Source organism: Anomaloglossus baeobatrachus, chromosome 2 (assembly GCF_048569485.1).
Source record: "Anomaloglossus baeobatrachus isolate aAnoBae1 chromosome 2, aAnoBae1.hap1, whole genome shotgun sequence".
NCBI classification, from domain to species: domain Eukaryota; kingdom Metazoa; phylum Chordata; class Amphibia; order Anura; family Aromobatidae; genus Anomaloglossus; species Anomaloglossus baeobatrachus.
In genome coordinates, this window is record NC_134354.1 from 40536936 (window position 1) to 40557281 (window position 20346).

The following is a 20346-nucleotide window of genomic DNA, read 5'->3' on the forward strand; positions in this document are numbered from 1 at the left end:
CTAGAAGTGGTGGATGTGCGGGGAGAGTTGTCAATCATGCAATATGGGAGACGCAGCGCTGACATCAGACATTGTACAATAGAAATATATGAAAAATAACACCGGAACGCAGAATTATTAAAGCCGTCCGGCAACATTTTTTTTCACTTGACACCTGCTAGAAATGGGTGTCACTTAAGTGATCTGTGCTGCGCCTCTCAGAACTAGAAGGAACGGGAGAAATTAAAGATACTTTAAGGCCAATTGTTGGTAATCTCCGGGCGCCACCCTTGGCACGTCCCGTGTGCAGTGTCAGCAAGGTACTCCGTGTACACTTTATCTACCAGGTCATCATCTGGGGTGGCACAATCCCTGCCCGGGCAGCATTCTGCCTGCAGAGCTCCGGCACCAGCACCGAGGTAAGACGGCTCCTCATAGCTACACATCACCTTCATGTATCTGTATTTCCCGTGGAACCATCGGATTTTTCACTTTGTACAAGCAATATTTTTTTTCACCACTGCTCCATTTTGGAGTAGAAAAAATTGTGTATTTTTGTTAGTATTTTGAGAGGACGGTGTAAGAAAAATATTAATTGTGCCATTGTTTGTTTGGATTTAGTTTTTTTGGGGGTATTGTCATGGTTTTGATCCGTGGTGCTCTGCTCTCCAGCAGAGCCGGTGTTCTGTTTTGTATTTGGCGCCGGTGGACGGGTAGTTTCCCATCCTCTGTTCCTGCACTGGTGTTGGTAGGGGTCTCTCTCCTGGCACCTCAATCCGGGTGATTGCTCTGCTTCATTAGGGAGCAACCTCACCAAGAACGCCTCCAGTCATAGTTCCTGCCTGCAGTAAGTGCTCTGGCTCCCGTTTGTGCTTTGGTTTTGTCCTCCTACCCTGGACCTGTTGATACCCCTCATCTCCCGTGTCCCTGACTCCGAAGTTGTTCCCCGGCAACTGACCTCCGACTTGTACCCTGACCTCAGCTCCACTTTTCCCCAGTGTACCTTACATGACTTCCTGGCTTGCTTCTGACCTCTGGCTTGTACCCTGGCCTCAGCTCTACCTTTCCCCAGTGTAACTTACGTGACTTCCTGGCTTTCTTCTGACCTTTGGCTTGCACCCTGACCTCAGCTTCACTTTTCCCCAGGTGTACCTTATGTGACTTTCTGGCTTTCTTCTGACCTTCGGCTTGTACCCTGACCTCAGCTACACTTTTCCCCAGTGTACCTTACGTGACTTCCTGGCTTTCTTCTGACCCTCGGCTTGTACCCTGACCTCAGCTCCACTTTTCCCCAGTGTACCTTACGTGACTTCCTGTCTTGCTTCTGACCTCCGGCTTGTACCCTGACCTCAGTTCCACCTTATTCCAGTGTACCTTACGTAACTTCCTGGATTATGACCTCCAGTTTGTGCTCTGTCCTTGGCTTTGCTTCATCCCTGTGTTCCATACATGACCTCCTGGCTCCTGACCTCCGGTTTCTTTGACTTCCCCGTCACGAGTTGGATCTAGTGACTCCTAGTGGTAGGTCGTCACAGGTGTCAATATTATTACAGTGATATCAAATTTATATACTTGTCATTTAAATATATTTTTGACCTAAACTTCTATCTTGGGACACCTGCTATGCAGAGGAAAAGATAGCATTCAATCAATGCCGCAGATTACTCATACTCAAGATTAATAGAAATATCAGGGGACAGGCATATGCTCCAGCTCTGCCTTTCAGTGCACATCAACACTGCAGCCAATCACTTAGCTCAGCAACTCTGCTGATGTAGATGGCATGAGTTCAGTGATTGACTGCAGCATTCTTGACGTCACTACTGCAGCCTGTAAGCAATCACCTTATAACATATACCAGAAGTTTCCCTCCGCTCTCTATAAAGACACCTCTGCAGGTTTTTCTGATTATCTGATATTAAATCAGAATAAACCTTTCCTGTTTTAGGTCAATTAGGAACCAAAATTATTTATATTTACCAAATGCCAGAATAATGAGAGAGAGAGAATGTTTTCAGGCATTTTTATTACTTTCTACTAAGTCAAACGTTTCCCTCCATGTCATTGGTATTTGGGGCCATTGCCCTTACACTGTATGACTTGGGTGAAACATTTTGGATCCTTCCACAAAGTTCTCACAATAGTTGGTAGGAATTTGGGCCGATTCCTCCTGACAGAACTGGTGTAACTGAGCCATGTTTGTAGGTCGCCGCTCACATCGGCCTTTTCAGCTTTGCCCATAAATTTTCAATAGGACTGAGATCAGGGCTTTGTGATGGCCACTCCAAAACATTGACTTTGTAAACCTTAAGCCACTTTGTAACCAGTTTGGCAGTAGCTTCAGGTCATTGACCCATTTCCGCCCAAGCGTTAAGTTCCTGGCTGATGTCTTGAGATGTTCTTCAGTATTGCCACATAATCTCCTTTCCTCATGATGTCATCTATTTTGTGAAGTCACCAGTCCCTCCTGCAGCAAAACAACCCCACAACATGATGCTGCCGCCTTCGTGTTTCACAGTTGGGATGGTTTTCTTAGGCTCCAAAGCTTCTCCCTTTTTCCCTGCAAACAAGGATGGTCATTATGGCCAAACAGTTTCATTTTAGTTTTGTCAGACCACAGGACGTCTCCAAAAATTAAGGTCTTTGCTCCTGTGTGCATTTGAAAACATTAATTTTTTTTTTATGTTTCTTCTGGAGTAATGGCTTCTTCCTGGCAGAGTGGCCTTTCAGCACATGTTCATACAGTACTCGTTTCTCTGTTGATAATGACACAATCTTACCAGCTTCCACCAGCGTCTTCACAAGGTCTTTTGCTTTTGTTCTTGGGTTGATATGCACATGTCTGACCAAAGCACGTTCATCTCTGGTACACAGAACCCGTCTCCTTCCTGAGCGGTATGATGGCTGTATATTCCCATCTTGTTTGTACTTGCGTATAATTGTTTGTACAGATGAACGAAGCACCTTCAGGTATCTGGAAATTGCACCAAGCTTGCGGAAGTCCACAATTCTCTTCCTGAGATCTTTGCTGATTTCATGTGACTTTCCCATGATGCTACACAAAGAGGCCGTGTTTTTCAGGTGTGCACTAAAATACATCCACAGGTGTGTCTCTAATTAACTCAGATGTTGCCAATAAACCTATCAGAAGCTTCCAAAGACATGACATCATCATATAGGCTGTCCCATATTGTTTAAAGGCACAGTACTCTTAGTCTTAGTGTATGGAAACGTTTGACTTTGCAGAAAGTAATAAAAATGCCTGTGTCTTTTTAGATAGTGTATGAAAACTTCTGGTTTCAACTGTATATATTATATCATTTTATGATTATTAAGACCGTTCTTAATATTTACTGCTCTGGTCAATAGAGAGAAAAATGCTATTAAAATAAAGCGCTTTAAGACAACCATTTATTCCCCATAAAGTTTGCATGTTTTTGACACCACATTACCTGTTCTTCTGAATGCTCCGTTGGCCAATAATCAGTCCGTGTTCAGACCCAAAAAAAGGTGATTTCAAGCTTTTAAAGGGCCAGAACTGCAAAGCACTTGTAAAAACAAGCAATTTTGCATTTTTCCTCTCACAAAAAAATCCTTTCTGTTCCCTGGAACAGAGTATTTATTTTTAAATGTATTGTTAACGGCTCTGTACTTATGTTACTGGCCACGTATGCAATGCATGATAGTCGTCTGCTTTCTAGACAAGCATTCACAATTATAAACTATTTGTAATTAAGCCTTCAAGTGTTGTTCTCAAGTTGGCTCTATTACTGGAAAGACAGGGTGGACAGCACTGTGAGCAGCCTTAACATCCCTGGTATCTCAAGTATTCGAACAGATAGGGTAGACTGCAGTGTGAGCAGCCTCTTCTTACCTTAACATCCCTGGTATCTCAAGTATTCGAACAATTAGGGTGGACTGCAGTGTGAGCAGCCTCTTTTTTTATCTTAACTCCAATGGTATCTCCAGTAATAGATCAGATAGACACAGTCCACAGCAGTCTGAGCAACCTCTTCTTACCTCAGTACCTCTGGTATCCCTAGTATTAGATCAGATAAAAAGTGCGGACAGCAGTGTTACCAGACTCTTCTTACCTTAACTCCCATGTCGTTGCCAGTATTAGACAGTGGACAGCAGTGTGAATGGCCTCTTCTTACCTTAGCACTCCTGGTAAATCCAGTATTAGAAAAGATGAACAGCATTGTAAGCAGCCTCTTTTTAACTCAATACACCTGATATCTCCAGTATTAGATGAGATAAAGGGGATAGACAGCAGTGTGAGCAGCCTCTTCTTATCTCAGCACTCCTGGTATTCCCAGATCAAATAGATAGGGTAGACAGTTGTGTTGAATGTCCTCTTCTTACCTCAGCACCCATCTCTAATATTATATAAGATATACATCAGTTTAAGTGGCTAGATAGACATGGTGGATAGCCATATGAGCAGTCACTTCTTACTTCACTAACCTTGATATTTCTAGTATTAAATCATGTAGACAAGATGGAGACAATGGTGAGCAGACTATTCTTACCTCAGCAGTCGTGATATTAGGTCAAATAGACAGGATGGACAACAGTGTGAGCAGCCACTCCTTAGCTCTGCAGTTGTGATATCTCCATTATTAGATCAGACAGACAGGGTAGAAAGCAGTGTGAGCAGCCTCTTCTTACCTCTGCAGTTCTGGTATCTCCAGTATAGATCAGACAGACAGGGTGGATAACATAGCAGTGTGAGCAGCCTCTTCTTACCTCTGCAGTTGGGATATTTCCAGTATTAGATCAGACAGACTGGGTAGATAGCAGTATGAGCAGCCTCCTCTTACTTCTGCAGTTGTGATATATCCAGTATTAGACAGACAGAGCGGACAGCAGTGTCTGCAGCCTCTTCTTACCTCTGCAGTTGTGGTATCTCTAGTATTAGATCAGACGGGTGGATACCAGTATGAGCAGCCTCTTCTTAACTCTGCAGTTGTGGTATCTCTAGTATTAGATCAGGCAGGGTGAATAGCAGTGTAAGCATCCTCTTCATACCTCACTACTATTTGTATCTCCAGTATTAGCTCAGACAGGGTGGATAGCAGTGTGAGCAGCCTCTTCTTACCTCTGCAGTTGTGATATCTCCAGTATTAGATCAGCCAACAGGATGGATAGCAGTGTGAGCAGCCTATTCTTTCCTCAGCACTATTGATATCTGCAGTATTAGATCAGATTATCCACATGGAGCACATCTGTCTACACATATTATACAGTGTGGCCACCCATATTCTGTCCACCATCATTAACTTGAGAACGGCGGCAGCTATAGGCATAGAAGTGGTGTCTAGGTATAGTAAAGTAGCCATGCGCTACACAATGAAACCACCTATAGCGCCACCTGGTGGAAAACAACGGAGTTAGCATTTTTATCTCGAAAACGGAACGAGATAGAGGAAAAAAGGGAATTACAAAGTTGTAGGGCATCATCAATTCAATACAAATCGATACCTTGCATACAGAAATGCTATGATTAGAACGTGTAAAACTCACAAGGCTGCGGACGTGAAGCGATACCTCATGGAGACCTTCCTACAAGTCGTTGGGTATGGTGGCTGTGTGGCGTGGCCTCCGCTCACCTGACCTGACCCCATTGGACTTCTTTCTGTGAGGTCACATCAAACAGCAGGTGTATGCGACCCCTCCACCAACATTGCAGGACCTACGACGATGTATCACAGATGCTTGTGCAAACGTGTCATCTACCATATTGTGTGCAGCCCCATTACCTTCAGGTCTCTTCAGGGTCTTCACGTGTTGGGAATCTTCTGGCCATAGGCAGGTCAGGTTGACTTCAATGGGAATCGTGATGCCACTCTCGGTATTGCGGTCCGGGGTGACCGCCACTGCAGTTTAGAGAGCGCCTGGGGCTGATGGTAGATGCAGTCAGTTGTTATAGCCTCCCGAGAGTGAGGCTGGTCCCAGGGCCCAGTGTAAGTGTGTAGTACCAGAGGTCGCAGAAGAACTCACACACAAGCAGCAATGTCTTTCAGGGTTTTTACTCACTTTCAGATGGTAGCTGTGAGACAACCCGGGCGATGCTATGATGAACCAGGTGGAACCAGGTATCCCTCCGGCTGATGTAGGGGTGACTGCTGACTCGCCTTCCTAGCCCTTCTTGTTTGGGGTGACTCCTTATTTGTAGTACTGCGGGAATCACCCAGGGAAGTCGCAACTGCCGTTCTCCCCTTTCTGGCCAGTTTGCCGGCAGCGTGGACCAAGGTTAAGATGGCTCCAGGCTCAATCCTCCTTAAGGTCCCCCCTCGTTGCTGCTGATGCTGCGGACTCTGTGTAGGTTGGTGAGGCACATTCAGTTCCCTCACCAGCAGGTTTGGCAGGCCAAGTAAAGGGGTTCCCCATGCAGGCTCGGTCTATCGGTAGTCTCCTTACTCAGCCACCTCTGCCCTAGGTGGATTACAGACAGCACTACTCGGTTGCCGCTCTCCCCCAGCAGCAGCCACTACAGGTGCAGGGTCTGAGCATGTCCTGATCTTCTCCACACCTCAGACGCGGCTCCTCCACTCCTACTCCTCTGGCTGCCTCTGCACAACTCTTCATTTCCAGGCCCACCACCCACCACTAGCTGGGATGTGAGGGCTACGCCCCCCCCTGGGTCTGCCCAGGGGTCCCCTCTAAGCTGCGTGTGTGTGTCCTGGGTTACCAGTGTCTGTGTGTCCACACCCTAGTCAGCCTTTGGGATTACCTGTTTTGTACTGCCCCCAGCATGGGTGCAGTACTCAGTGGTGCCTGAGCAGGTCAGGGGCGCCACAATTGCACAACGTGCAGCAAGATACAGTATGCTGTCCAGAGTCCAGATGTGCATTGCAGGTGACGGTGGCCACTTTGAGCATCAAAGTTAAAGGGGTTATCCGGCTATTTTGAGTTTTTTTCATTATTACCCTATTGGGCTACATTGGGGCAGGTAAGTAGATAGAGAGCACTTACCTGCCCTGCTGTCAGCCCCTCTCCCCCGGCTCAGAGTGGTCATGTGACCGCTCCTGCCGCGATTTTGCTGCTTCCGGTCATTTCATGTCAACATGAGCAGGGCCATGTTGACATGCAAATGTGGAAACAGCATGTTGCCGTCCTGCTGGGTGTCTACAGTGTGATGAGCCCCGCCCCCTTCCCTGCACCCTCCCACACATTCCCCCGCACCTCTGTTACTCTCCAGTAACCTCCCCCTGCAGTGCTGTGGGGTCCGTGACCTGGGGGCGGGGCCTGGCGGCAGCTGCCGTGGTGTCAGCTCCAGCACCGGGCCCCCTGCTCAGGATCACACATTCAAATGTACCGGCATCACAGATCACAGATCACCGATGCCGGTACATTTGAAAGTGCTGATGAAAAGCAGCGCAGCGCTGCATCTCATCACTGTCCCTCCCGCTGTCTGTGCTCTCTTCAGCACAGCGGTGACGTCACTACTGTGCTGATATGTCCAGAGCACAGACAGCGCGCGAACGTGCAGGAGCTGCGGGGACCGAGGACGGGTGAGTATGTACTCCCTACATGTGTTCCCTATGGGGGTAGGTGGGGTCAGTACAGAGCGCCGTGTGTGCGTGCAGAGCCTGATGTGTGTATGTGGTGCAGAGCCCGATGTGTGTATGCGGTGCAGAGCCCAATGTGTGTGTGCGGTGCAGAGCCCGATGTGGTGTGGGGTGCAGAGCCCGATGTGGTGTGGGGTGCAGAGCCCGATGTGTGTATGCGGTGCAGAGCCCGATGTGGTGTGGGGTGCAGAGCCCGATGTGTGTATGCGGTGCAGAGCCCGATGTGGTGTGGGGTGCAGAGCCCGATGTGGTGTGGGGTGCAGAGCCAGATGTGGGGCTGTTATTTGCAATGCTGTAGTGATAACAGGTCAGGTGCTGGGGCAGAATATACTGACAGGGAATGTGTGTGCAGGGGGCGGGCAGGGGGCGAGGCTGGACACTGGGGAGGGGCTGGACACTGAGGTCGGGAGGTGCCAGCTCTGACTGGGAGGTTTTGCACAGGAAGTGGTCATGTTTGCTGGAGCTGAATGTAAACAGAGAGCTGCAGAGAATAAAGGGATAATTCAAGAGGAACAAAAGTTAGAAAACAAAAAATAACAATGTAGGGGTGTTTTATATGACAATACAGCACAGATTAGCTTAAACTCAAACATTTTTGTTATGTCGGACAACCCCTTTCAATAAGCGCCATATGCGTGACCAGCATTCAATGTTTTTGAGGGGGTCATGGGTTTCATATCATAGCATTTCTGTATGCAAGTTGTCGATTCGTATTGAATTGATGATGCCCTACAATTTTGTAATTGACTTTTTTTCTCTATCTCGTTCCATTTTCGAGATAAAAATGCTAACTCCGTTGTTTTCCACCAGGTGGCGCTATAGGGGGTTTCATTTGGTAGCGCATGGCTACTTTACTATACCTAGACACCACTTCTATGCCTATAGCTGCCGCTGTTCTCAAGTTAATGGCGGTGGACAGGATATGGGTGGACACACTGTATAGAGATTACTCATGTAGAAGTTCAGCAAAGTAACAGCGCCGATACCACAGATGAGTACAAGCCACCTGCTTGCAACCAGAGCTTGAATGAACTGAATAATATCTCCAGCACAAGTCCAGGGAAGATAGGAGTATTTAAGCAAAAGGGGAATACTGATATTCAGCAGCTGGATGGAATGGATGGATGGCGGTGGACAGGATATGGGTGGACACACTGTATAGGGGAGAAAGGAACCTACTTCTGCACACGCTCACATGCACCCATCTTATTTACATTCTAAGACATTGGAATAAGGCAGCACCTATTAAAATGTTCTATGATGATTAACTCCTAATTAAAATGATTTAGGAATGTAATTTTTTTTTTATTATCTTTTTATTATCAGAGGAGCGCTTTAAGCCAGAGGTCACTGTCAGTAGGGAAAATGCTGCCCCCTGCTGCCTGCTTTTGTCAGCGCACCGGTGCTGTACGGTCACGGTTTTGGGCAGGCAGCCTTTGGCTCTTTTGCTCTTAGCTTTAATCGGTCTTCCGCTGTCATAGATCCCATTCCTCGCTGTACAGTTCATGGTCCCTTCTGAATGAAGCCTATGTACATTACAGCTATCACTACAAACCTGCTGAAAAAGCTCAAAGATTAAAGACTTTCTAGCCGGTGCATGACGGAAGCCCCTACATTTCCTTGGGAAGGTTGAACATCGGCTGTGGACCATATATGGCTCCCTGTGAGGAATCTCACTCTATATATCTCATAAATACTGCCAGGAATGTTTAACATCAGGGTCATCTAAGATATACATGAATTATATATATCGTCAATTAAAAGTAAACATTCACTAAAATGCAATGGAATGGGAGCCGTCATAGCCGAATGTGCTCCAGCCCCGGGGCCCCACAGGCATTTATTATTATTATTATTATTTATTTATAGAGCACCATTAATTCCATGGTGCTGTACATGCGAAGGGGTTACATACAAAATACGTATACAAGTTACAGTAGACAGACTAGTACAGAGGGAAGAGGGCCCTACCCTTGCGGGCTTACATTCTATAGGATTATGGGGAGGAGACAATAGGTGGGGTGTAGGTCAGGCGGCAGCTCCGCACGGTGGTCGGGCGGCAGCTCCGCACGGTGGTCGGGCGGCAGCTCCGCACGGTGGTCGGGCGGCAGCTGTGCACGGTGGTCGGGCGGCAGCTCCGCACGGTGGTCGGGCGGCAGCTCCGCACGGTGGTCGGGCGGCAGCTCCGCACGGTGGTCGGGCGGCAGCTGCGCACGGTGGTCGGGCGGCAGCTCCGCACGGTGGTCGGGCGGCAGCTGCGCACGGTGGTCGGGCGGCAGCTCCGCGCGGTGGTCGGGCGGCAGCTGCGCACGGTGGTCGGCATCCAGGACCTATAAAAAGACCGGAATGTGCTCGGCCCCCGGCTTTACCCAATTTCTGCTACACATTTTATTCAGGATTGTGTTAAAGTTTAGACCTCTGTACACATTCCACTGACATCGTCCGATAATGGAGGAGGAGATAAGAGTCCGGCATGTCCAATTTCAGATTGAAGATCCTTTCTTGGCGAGAGGATTGTCAGCTGAGGACTAGGATGGTTATGGTTTACATCTAATATCCGTGGAGGTCTAGGATGGTTATGATTTACATCTAATATCCCTGGAGGTCTAAGGTGGTTATGGTTTACATCTAAAATCCCTGGAGGTATAGGGTGGTTATGCTTTACATCTAATATCCCTGGAGGTATAGGGTGGCTATGATTTACATCTAATATCTCTGGAGGTCTAGGGTGGTTATGGTCTACATCTAATATCCCTGGAGGTCTAAGGTGGTTATGGTTTACATCTAATATCCCTGGAGGTATAGGGTGGCTATGATTTACATCTAATATCCCTGGAGGTCTAGGGTGGCTATGATTTACATCTAATATCTCTGGAGGTCTAGGGTGGTTATGGTCTACATCTAATATCCCTGGAGGTATAGGGTGGCTATGATTTACATCTAATATCTCTGGAGGTCTAGGGTGGTTATGGTCTACATCTAATATCCCTGGAGGTCTAGGGTGGTTATGGTTTACATCTAATATCCCTGGAGGTCTAGGTTGGTTATGGTTTACATCTAATATCCCTGGAGGTCTAGGGTGGTTATGCTTTACATCTAATATCCCTGGAGGTCTAGGGTGGTTATGGTTTACATCTAATATCACTGGAGGTCTAGGGTGGTTATGGTTTACATCTAATATCCCTGGAGGTCTAGGTTGGTTATGGTTTACATCTAATATCCCTGGAGGTCTAGGGTGGTTATGCTTTACATCTAATATCCCTGGAGGTCTAGGGTGGTTATGGTTTACATCTAATATCCCTGGAGGTCTAGGTTGGTTATGGTTTACATCTAATATCCCTGGAGGTCTAGGGTGGTTATGCTTTACATCTAATATCCCTGGAGGTCTAGGTTGGTTATGGTTTACATCTAATATCTCTGGAGGTCTAGGGTGGTTATGGTTTACATCTAATATCCCTGGAGGTCTAGGGCAGTTATGGTTAACATCTAATATCCCTGGAGGTCTATGGCGGTTATGAATTACATCTAATATCCCTGGAGGTCTAGGGTGGTTATGGTTTACATCTAATATCCCTGGAGGTGTAGGGTGGTTATGATTTACATCTAATATTCCTGGAGGTCGAGGGTGGTTATGGTTTACATCTAACATCCCTGGAAGTCTATGGTGGTTTTCATCTAACATCCCTGGAGGTCTAGGGTGGTTATGGTTTACATCTAATATCCCTGGAGGTCTAGGGTGGTTATGGTTTACATCTAATATCCCTGGAGGTCTAGGGTGGGTTTGGTTTACATCTAATATCCCTGGAGGTCTAGGGTGGTTAGGGTTTACATCTAATATCCCTGGAGGTCTAGGGCAGTTATGGTTAACATCTAATATCCCTGGAGGTCTATGGCGGTTATGAATTACATCTAATATCCCTGGAGGTCTAAGGTGGTTATGGTTTACATCTAATATCCCTGGAGGTCTAGGGTGGGTTTGGTTTACATCTAATATCCCTGGAGGTCTAGGGTGGTTATGGTTTACATCTAATATCCCTGGAGGTCTAGGGTGGTTATGGTTTACATCTAATATCCCTGGAGGTCTAGGGTGGTTATGGTTTACATCTAATATCCCTGGAGGTCTAGGGTGGCTATGATTTACATCTAATATCCCTGGAGGTCTAGGGTGGTTATGGTTTACATCTAATATCCCTGGAGGTCTAGGGTGGTTATGGTTTACATCTAATATCTCTGGAGGTCTAGGGTGGTTAGGGTTTACATCTAATATCCCTGGAGGTCTAGGGCAGTTATGGTTAACATCTAATATCCCTGGAGGTCTATGGCGGTTATGAATTACATCTAATATCCCTGGAGGTCTAGGGTGGTTATGGTTTACATCTAATATCCCTGGAGGTGTAGGGTGGTTATGATTTACATCTAATATTCCTGGAGGTCGAGGGTGGTTATGGTTTACATCTAACATCCCTGGAAGTCTATGGTGGTTTTCATCTAACATCCCTGGAGGTCTAGGGTGGTTATGGTTTACATCTAATATCCCTGGAGGTCTAGGGTGGTTATGGTTTACATCTAATATCCCTGGAGGTCTAGGGTGGGTTTGGTTTACATCTAATATCCCTGGAGGTCTAGGGTGGGTTTGGTTTACATCTAATATCCCTGGAGGTCTAGGGTGGTTATGGTTTACATCTAATATCCCTGGAGGTCTAGGGTGGTTATGGTTTACATCTAATATCCCTGGAGGTCTAGGGTGGTTATGGTTTACATCTAATATCCCTGGAGGTATAGGGTGGCTATGATTTACATCTAATATCCCTGGAGGTATAGGGTGGTTATGCCTTAAACCTAATATCCTTGGAGGTCGAGGGTGATTATGATTTTTCTGCATGTTTCGTGGCTGTTAGACAGCCAATCAACATGCGGGGATTTCCTGCCATACACGCTAATGCCATAGCCATGCTAGCTACTGGCATTACTGTGACTGCCCAGCCGTATCACGTCATCGGGTCTTATATGAGACTCGGGGGCGCGATGCTCGGCACACTGTCCTCTAGAAGCAGTTCAAGGAGAGTAGATGTAGGAGGGGGAGCCTCGATTAGGGCAGGGTTTTTTACACTTGCATCCTTTGATGCCTTTCATGTTGCACGAAATGGTGTTTTTAGCCTTTTTTTAAAATAATAGTTTTAAACAACGGCATGGAGTCTTCCCTATTTTTGATAACAAGCAAAAGGTAAAGCAGGCAGCTGGAGGCTGGTATTATCAGGCTGGGAGGCCCATGAATATTGGCTCCTTCCCAGGCTAAAAATATCAGGCTGAAGTCACCCCAGAATTGGCGCATTACATTAGATGTGACAATTCTGGCGCCTTTGCCCGACTCTTCACAATTTCCCTGGTGTGGTGGTAATCAGGGTAATATTTTTTGGAGTTGATGTCAGATGTGTACTGTCATCTGGCATCAAACCCATAGGTTTGTAATGGAGAGGGGTCTATCAGACACTCTCATTACTAACCCAGCAAGTATGAAGAAAAAAAAGGCACACACAGGAAAAAATAGTTTATTGAATAAAGGCTCCTCCACACTATCACCAATTTATTATCAAAAATGTTCCCACGAATTTCCGCCATATCCTTTATGGCTATTCACTGTGTATAACAATAATACTTCCTAAGTGCCCACTTAACATTTAATAATGTCCTCTGAGTCCCTCCACCTACATTAATAATGTCCTCTAAGTTCCCCCCCATGCACAGCTGCTCTATACACAATATAATGCACCCACAACTTTCCTATACACAGTATAATAGGCTCACAGGTCTTCTATACACAATATAATCAGCCGATAGCTCCCCTATACATAATATAATGGGCTCACAGCTCCTCCATACACAATATAATGCATCCACTACTCCCCTATACACAGTATAATAGGCTCACAGCTCCCCTATACACAATACAGTCATATGAAAAAGTTTGGGCACCCCTATTAATGTTAACCTTTTTTCTTTATAACAATTTGGGTTTTTGCTATTTCAGCCTCATATATCTAATAACTGATGGGCTGAGTAATATTTCTGGATTGAAATGAGGTTTATTGTACTAACAGAAAATGTGCAATCCGCATTTAAACAAAATTTGACCGGTGCAAAAGTATGGGCACCCTTATCAATTTCTTGATTTGAACACTCCTAACTACTTTTTACTGACTTACTGAAGAACTAAATTGGTTTTGTAACCTCATTGAGCTGTGAACTTCATAGGCAGGTGTATCCAATCATGAGAAAAGGTATTTAAGGTGGCCACTTGCAAGTTGTTCTCCTATTTGAATCTCCTATGAAGAGCGGCATCATGGGCTCCTCAAAACAACTCTCAAGTGATCTGAAAACAAAGATTATTCAACATAGTTGTTCAGGGGAAGGTACAAAAAGTTGTCTCAGAGATTTAAACTCTTGTCAGTTTCCACTGTGAGGAACATAGTAAGGAAATGGAAGAACACAGGTACAGTTCTTGTTAAGCCCAGAAGTGGCAGGCCAAGAAAAATATCAGAAAGGCAGAGAAGAAGAATGGTGAGAACAGTCAAGGACAATCCACAGACCACCTCCAAAGACCTGCAGCATCATCTTGCTGCAGATGGTGTCAATGTGCATCGGTCAACAATACAGCGCACGTTGCACAAGGAGAAGCTGTATGGGAGAGTGATGCGAAAGAAGCCGTTTGTGCAAGCACGCCACAAACAGAGTCGCCTGAGGTATGCAAAAGCACATTTGGACAAGCCAGTGACATTTTGGAAGAAGGTCCTGTGGACTGATGAAACAAAGATTGAGTTGTTTGGTCATACAAAAGGGCGTTATGCATGGAGGCAAAAAAACACGGCATTCCAAGAAAAGCACTTGCTACCCACAGTAAAATTTGGTGGAGGTTCCATCATGCTTTGGGGCTGTGTGGCCAATGCCGGCACCGGGAATCTTGTTAAAGTTGAGGGTCGCATGGATTCAACTCAGTATCAGCAGATTCTTGACAATAATGTGCAAGAATCAGTGATGAAGTTGAAGTTACGCAGGGGATGGATATTTCAGCAAGACAATGATCCAAAACACCGCTCCAAATCTACTCAGGCATTCATGCAGAGGAACAATTACAATGTTCTGGAATGGCCATCCCAGTCCCCAGACCTGAATATCATTGAACATCTGTGGGATGATGTGAAGCGGCTGTCCATGCTCGGCGACCATCAAACTGAACTGAACTGGAATTGTTTTGTAAACAGGAATGGTCAAATATACCTTCATCCAGGATCCAGGAACTCATTAAAAGCTACAGGAAGCGACTAGAGGCTGTGATTTTTGCAAAAGGAGGATCTACAAAATATTAATGTCACTTTTATGTTGAGGTGCCCATACTTTTGCACTGGTCAAATTTTGTTTAAATGCGGATTGCACATTTTCTGTTAGTACAATAAACCTCATTTCAATCCAGAAATATTACTCAGTCCATCAGTTATTAGATATATGAAACCGAAATAGCAAAAACCCAAATTGTTATAAAAAAAAAAGGTTAACATTAAAAGGGGTGCCCAAACTTTTCCATATGACTGTAATTATGATGGGTGAACATACACACACACACACACAAATGGGAACAAAGCTCCCCTATACACAGTATGATGTCCTCACTTATCCCTCAAAACACTATATAATGAACCGACAGTAGTCCTCACACTGTATACAATGTATGATGAACCCCTCAAAAGCCCCTAAACTGTATAATGGCCACCACACTGCATGATAACCCCCACAGTAGTCCCCAAACTGTTTAATGGCCCCCACATTAGCTCCAACACTTTATAATGGCCCCCACATTAGCTCCAACACTTTGAGGCCCCCACAGTAGTTCCCACACTTTATGAGGCCCCCCACACTGTTTGAGAGTCCACCACAGTAGACCTCAAACTGTATAATGGCCCCAATATTAGCTGAAACTCTATATAAAGTAGAACCCGAACAGTATAATGGTCCTCACACTTGGAGAGGCCCCCACAGTCGCCCCTACAGTGAATGAGGGTCTCCCTCCCCCATTGTTCATGATGCCCCCTCGTCACATCACATGTTTTAGTTAAAATAAAAAATCTCATATTCTCACCTAAACCAAGTACTCAAGAAAAGTACGGATGCACACATGCCAGAGGCCCAGTGTGGTACGATGACGTCACCCCGTTGGGACTAAAATATCCTGCGCCGTCACTCCATGCACTGCGTCATCCTGCCGTTCTGTAGACCACATCTCACAGCGACCTGTGGTCTTCAGAACGGAGAGCGGTAGTGCAGGAAGACCATGTCTTTGCCTCTACTGCAGGTCTTAACTCTATCAGCGAGCTGCGTATGCCGATATAGTTAAGGGCAGTGTGGCTCTGGGTGGGTCCCTCTGAGGTCAGGGCTAAGGACAACCGGACCCTCTGCCCCCTCCAATAGCTATACTACTGGATTAATACCAAACATTTCTGGAGGTCTATGGTAGTGGATTTATACCGAATATGCCTGGTGGTCTAGCATGATTATGAATTAATGCTCAATATGACTGAAGTTGTAGGGTGCTTCTGTATTATTCACTTCTAGGATAGGTTACAGGCTAATATCTACATTCTTGGAGGTTTAGATGATGGTGGTATCTTTAAATGACATCTACTTTTATTCCAAGTGTGTGGTTCACTCTCCTAAAGGGTAAGGTTGGTCTGGATTCTATGTATGGCCCCCATAAAACGTATATAGTCCAATTTTTGAGTCCACCATAGCTGGTAAGGTTGGTATAGAGATTTATATAGCTTCATGGTAACTATCACTAGGTGGTGTCTATCCAGAATCTTCTTGGTGATGTTGTCGGTGGCAGTAGATAAGAAAGTACAACATGGAGACCTTACATTTTGGGTACTATCTTGCTTTGTCTTGTTGTGTAATATCTTCTCTCTATTACCAGATTTGGAAGACGGCAGATGGCATCTCTCGACATCAATACAACACTGCTAAATCAATCCATCTCATTCTTGTCGGAAAACCAATCTATGAAACGTCAGAACAATTCCAGCTCTACGGCCAAGGACCATAGTGAAGACCCAGAGAGACTGACGTATATTCTACTATTGATGGGAACCTTTGCCTTTTTCACGTTGATCGTGATGTATTGGAGAATAACCTCTAAGCAGCATGATGACCCCATGGATCCCTACAACACTTATGTGATAGGAAAGTGGAAGACGGAAGAGAGAAAACCTGTCCATCGAAGGAACAGTTTGATGACGTTGACTGTTGCAAACCAAATTATAGTGAACACTCATACTGGAGGAGAAGCTGGGGCACCTCAGCTAAGGCCCTAACACAGTGTTTCTCAACTCCAGTCCTCAAGACCCACCAACAGATCATGTTTTCAGGTTTTCCTCAATCAGGTTTTCAGGCTTTCATTAATGTTGCACAGGTGATGGAATTATACCTTGTCTAATATTGAGGAAAACCTGAAAACATGATCTGTTGATGGGTCTTGAGGACTGGAGTTGAGAAACACTGCCCTAACATGTCAGACCTTCCATGGTTGTGCTGGATCTAGTAAACCACATAAATATAAAAGTTGTCGGGAATGATCGTGAGACATAATCTAACCTCAACGTGGAATGACTAGATCTTGCCGTATGATGATACAATAAGGCCCCACAGATCTTAGTAGGTGACATATAATGGGTCCATAAAGCGTGAAGCTGTAATATGGCCACACACACAATTTGGCTTCATTCTGACTTTGGAGGATTGGTTGTTTCCATTTACATGGACCAAAATATTGTTCTTTGCCGGCAGCGTCTGCCTAATGTGACGCACCGGTGAGACTGGAGATTGTAGGAGAACGGATCTTCTGTCACATAGGAATGTACTGTACGCACTATACTGTAATAAAACTTTCTACAACTTTTTCAGGACTCTGTGAGTGCTATTTATATGCAACATGTAACACAACCGATGGAAACGCAATTATTATATAACACTAGCTGTAGAACTGGCGTTGCCTGGGAAAGTAAGTTTATCTTTCTGTCTGTCTCCCACTCTTCCTCTCTCCCTCTCTCCCCCTCTACCTCTCATCCACTCTCCCTCTATCCCTCTCATCCACTCTCCCTCTATCCCTCTCATCCACTCTCCCTCTATCCCTCTCATCCACTCTCCCTCTATCCCTCTCATCCACTCTCCCTCTCATCCACTCTCCCTCTCATCCACTCTCCCTCTCATCCACTCTCCCTCTCTCCCTCTCATCCACTCTCCCCCTCTACCTCTCATCCACTCTCCCTCTATCCCTCTCATCCACTCTCCCTCTATCCCTCTCATCCACTCTCCCTCTATCCCTCTCATCCACTCTCCCTCTCATCCACTCTCCCTCTCATCCACTCTCCCTCTCTCCCTCTCATCCACTCTCCCCCTCTACCTCTCATCCACTCTCCCTCTATCCCTCTCATCCACTCTCCCTCTCATCCACTCTCCCTCTATCCCTCTCATCCACTCTCCCTCTATCCCTCTCATCCACTCTCCCTCTATCCCTCTCATCCACTCTCCCTCTCATCCACTCTCCCTCTCATCCACTCTCCCTCTCTTCCTCTCATCCACTCTCCCCCTCTACCTCTCATCCACTCTCCCTCTATCCCTCTCATCCACTCTCCCTCTCATCCACTCTCCCTCTCATCCACTCTACCTCTCCCTCTCATCCACTCTCCCTCCCTACCTCTCATCCACTCTCCCTCTCTCCCTCTCATCCTCTCATCCACTCTCCCTCTATCCCTCTCATCCACTCTCCCTCTCATCCACTCTCCCTCTCATCCACTCTCCCTCTCATCCACTCTCCCTCTCTCCCTCTCATCCACTCTCCCTCCCTACCTCTCATCCACTCTCCCTCCCTACCTCTCATCCACTCTCCCTCCCTACCTCTCATCCACTCTCCCTCCCTACCTCTCATCCACTCTCCCTCTCTCCCTCTCATCCACTCTCCCTCTCTCCCTCTCATCCACTCTCCCTCTCTCCCTCTCATCCACTCTCCATCTCTACCTCTCATCCACTCTCCCTCTCTCCCTCTCATCCTCTCTCCCTCTCATCCACTCTCCCTTTCTCCCTCTCATCCTCTCTCACTCTCATCCACTCTCACTCTCTCCCTCTCATCCACTCTCCCTCTCTACCTCTCATCCACTCTCCCTCTCTCCCTCTCATCCTCTCTACCTCTCATCCACTCTCCCTCTCATCCACTCTCCCTCTATCCCTCTCATCCACTCTCCCTCTCTCCCTCTCATCCACTCTCCCTCTCTACCTCTCATCCACTCTCCCTCTCATCCACTCTCCCTCCCTACCTCTCATCCTCCCATCCACTCTCCCTCTCTACCTCTCATCCACTCTCCCTCTCTCCCTCTCATCCTCTCTCCCTCTCATCCACTCTCCCTCCCTCCCTCTCATCCTCTCTCCCTCTCTACCTCTCTCCCTCTCTACCTCTCATCCACTCTCCCTTTCTACCACTCTCCCTCTCTACCTCTCATCCACCCTCCCTCTCTACCACTCTCTCCCATTCCCCCTCTCTACCACTCTCCCTCTTACACACTATCCCACTCTCTCTTTCTTCTACTCTCCCTCCCACTCTCCCTCTCTCCCACTCTCTTTTTCTGTCTCTCTCTCTTTCTCCCACTGTCCCTTTCACCACCAAAATCATATTAATTTAACTCATAAGCAGTCTTATATTAAGAATGTCCTTCGTTGCCTATAGCAACCAATCACAGCTCCTATTAATGATGTGTAGCAGAGTTGTGATTGATTGCTATAGGCCATATGGTAAATATCCAGGCTAACTGTCAAAAAGCCAATATATTGCCTCATGAAACCCCACACAATTAGTATACAGGTAAAGTCATGTGACTTACATCAGCCTCTACAACAGCATTGGCTAAGCGTCACCATCGAAATCATATTACCTCACACATAAGCTGTCCTATACTAGCAATGTCCTTCATTGCATATAGTAACCAGTCAGAGCTGCTTGACCTCTAACAAAATAGAAGCAGAGCCGTGATTGACTGCTATAGGCCACCTGATAAATATCTAGGGTAACTCTCAAAAAAGCCAATTTATTACCTCAAACATCCAAACAGTTTCTGTGTGTGTGTCTCTCGGTGTGTGTGTCTCTTTCCATGTATGTGTCTATTAGTCGGTGTGTCTCTTTCTGTCTGTGTGTCTCTTTCTGTGTGTGCATGTCTCTTTCTATGTGTGACTCTTTCTGTGTGTGTGTCTCTTTCTATGTGTCTGGGTCTCTGTGTGCTCTTTCTCTGTCCATAATAGGAGTATATAATATCATACCCGTTCCCAACTCCATTGACTTTAATGTCAGCAGGTTTCTTGGTGAATAAAATAAATCCAAAAGCGGAAATAGAAATCCATATCATATATTATATGAGCATGTCCACCAAACTCAGCATATAAACCTACATTAGACCTGCATAACCACGTAGTACATCAGAGAAACACTTTACACCAAAATTTCAAACAAGTGTATAAATTTTATTAACATGATATCAAAACAACATATATCACATGATTTAGAGATGGATATCAAAAAACACAGTATAAAATCATTACCCCTTAAAAACACAGAAAAGAATCCTGGGACAGTGTGGTATTTGATTTTTGGTATAAAAAAGTGGTCAAAAAAGGGTTAAATATATGCCTACATCAAAATTTTTGCAACAGAGATGATGTCATAAGACCAACAGTATACTGTAAAAGGACATATAAATATTAT

At 45.9% G+C, this 20346-nt stretch overlaps 1 long non-coding RNA gene across 1 annotated transcript; it reads left to right on the forward strand.

Moving 5' to 3' along the window:
- Positions 1 to 270: 270 nt before the first annotated feature.
- On the forward strand, positions 271 to 17496 carry LOC142282284 (uncharacterized). Its single transcript, XR_012744221.1, has 2 exons — positions 271 to 398; positions 16516 to 17496. It is a non-coding gene; the product is annotated as an uncharacterized LOC142282284 (long non-coding RNA).
- The last annotated feature ends 2850 nt before the right edge of the window (positions 17497 to 20346 follow it).